This window comes from Meriones unguiculatus, chromosome 17 (assembly GCF_030254825.1).
Source record: "Meriones unguiculatus strain TT.TT164.6M chromosome 17, Bangor_MerUng_6.1, whole genome shotgun sequence".
Classification (NCBI taxonomy): Eukaryota; Metazoa; Chordata; class Mammalia; order Rodentia; family Muridae; genus Meriones; species Meriones unguiculatus.
In genome coordinates, this window is record NC_083364.1 from 26633005 (window position 1) to 26635842 (window position 2838).

Here is a 2838-nt window from a genome sequence, read left to right on the forward strand (position 1 = left end):
TTTGTGAAATAAAGCCCTGAGCCCTGGCCACCTGGAGGACCCTGGAGAGTCCAGCACACCTCCCGCAGGCAACCCCACCTACTCCGCTCACCACAGTCCCCTCCACCTGACGATCACGCAGAGCCACATACCTCGAACTTCCGCAGGCCTCTTGGACTACCACACCTGTCCTCAACCTTCAGTTGACCACAAGTTACTGAGGCATCATGGAAAGCCACACCAGGGCAGGAGATGGTGTCTGTCTGGGCAAACAGAAGCAGACTCTCAGAAGACTAGAGGTAGGACCTGTAGCACTCAATACAATTTCCACCAAAAATAAAAATAAAAAGAAGAAGAAGGTCTAAACCCTCTTATAGCTTAGTTTGCTCCTAAACGTTATGTACTGACACAGAAAGAAGAAAGGTAATGCGAAAGAAATAAAGAAATTAACACAACCAACAAACTACTTCAGATGTCTAAGTTTCAGTGAAGGAACAAAAGTAACATGAAAAAGCAAAGTAACACATTCACCCCCAAAGCCACTAACCCCATAGTGAGGAACCCCAATGAGAATGACCTGGAAGGCCTCTCAGACGAGGAGTTCAAAAGAAAGATTGTAACCGTGTCCAAATAACTGCAAGAAGACAAAAACAAAGAGCAGAAGGAAAATAAGGAAGTCAGTCCAAGAGATGAAAATTAAATTCAGTAGAGAGTCTTGCTGAAGAAAAACCTAACTGAAAAAATGCTGCAATTAAAAACCCAATGAGCCGAACAAAAACCTCAGCGGAGCTGAACTTGGTGGTGCCCACTTTTAACGCTAGCATTTGGGAAGAAGAAGCCCCTAGATCTCTTGTGAGTTCAAGGCCAGGTTGGTCTACAAAGTAAACAAACAACAGCAGCAAACCTCAAGGTTTGCTCAAGGATGGATAATGTAGAAAGAGGTATCAAGGCTGTGGGAAAAGGTAAAGAAATCACTCAGGAGCTGGGCATGGTGGTGCACGCTTGTACTTCCAGCACCCAGGGAGGCACGGGTAGGCCGATCTCTGAGTTCAAAGCCAGCCTGGTCTACAAAGTGAGTCCAGGACAGCCAAGGCTACACAAAGAAACACTGTCTTGAAAAACAAACAAAAAAGAAATCACTCAGTAGAAGTCAATAAGGTTTTTTTTTAAAAATCTGTGAACAGAATATAAGAGTACTTTGAGACATTATGAAGAGACCTAATATTCAGATTATGGGCATAGAAGGAGAAAAATGATGGTGATCTCAAAGAGATAACTATTTCATTAGTAAAATCATAGAAAAAAAATTTTCACCCTGGAGAAAGAGATGTCCATATCGGTAAAAGAGGTTCATTGAAATCCAGATAGGCAGAACCGGAAAACAAATTCCTACAGCATATTGTACTTAAAAACATTAAACACACAGAATAAAGAAAAAATACTGAAGGCTGCAAGAGAGAAAGGCAAGCTTTTATTTCTTTTCTTTCTTTTTTTTTTTTTGCTTTTATTTCTTATATTACTGTTATTTTTAGGTCTTTTGAGTCAGGGTCTCACTGTGTATCTCAAATTGCCTGAAACTTGCTATATGTAGCCCCAATGTTTTCATATTCATATTCATTGTAGAACAATTTAAACAATGTAATTAACGTATTTATCACTTCATTTGTGTGTATGTGTGTGTGTGTGTATGTGTATAGTGTATATTTGACTTTTTTTTTTTCTCGTAGCAACTTTAAAACATACTTAATATTAGGCCAGGCATGGTGGTATCACCTCCCTCAGGAGGCAGAGGCAGATAGGTCTGTGTGAGGCCAGTCTGGGCTACAGAGCAAGTTACAGGATAGCCAGGACTACACAGAGAAACCCTGTCTCGAAAAACAAAACAAAGATATGAGTTGACCTTGAACTCAGAGCTCTACCTGCCTCTGCATCCCAAGCGATGGGATTAAAGTCCTGTACTACCCCCATGATTGCCTTAAAATTTTTAGATCAGCAATATGGCTTATCAAGTAAAGATTCCTACTGGATAAGCCTGACGGCCTGAGTTTGATCACTGGAAGCCATGTAAAAGGTAGAAGGAGAGAATCAACTCCACAACATTGTCTTCTGACCTCCATACATGTTGTGATGCACACGCCTGTCGCCATCATGCACACACACAAATAAGCAATAAGCAATTTAAAATTAAGGTCTTTTAGATAACTTACCAGATATCAGCAGGCTTGAAGGTCATTCCAATCAGCAATGGGTAAAGCCAAGAGCTGAAACCTCAAGTCTTTGATTGCCCCTCAACCAGACGGGATCTCTGGCCCACGCGCAGAGGTGGCGTTCTGGACTGCCGAGAAGGCCACAGGAATCTGGGGATGTTTTCTAGAACAAAGTTACAGCATTGCCTCCTCTTCAGTTAACCCAGGTTCCTGCACTAATAAATTTACAGCAGCTGTGGTTGCCACATTCAATCAAGCCAGTATAAGTGTTCTGGCGTGGACAGGAAAGGTTTCGTGAGCTCCCACCACTAACTTGAGGAGCTATGGACATTGCTGGCTTCTGGGGGAGTCAGTTTTCTCTAAGGATATGGCTCCTGGTAGGTTGGCCATGCTTGAGTGGATGGACACAGGAGTGGATGGACACCATAATGGGTTACAAAAAAAAAAAAAAAAAAGAAAATTAAAAAGGAGGGGGAGGCACAAAGTTGTGGGTTCAGGAGGTGGGGGAAAATTTTCGAGGAGTTAGGGAAGGAGTTGGGAGTGCATGTGGTCAAAATCCATTGTATGAAATTCTCAAATAATTTAAAATGTATTTTTAGTTAACTCAGGGCCTAAACTCAGTCTCTGGAATCTACACAGTGAAAGGAGAGAT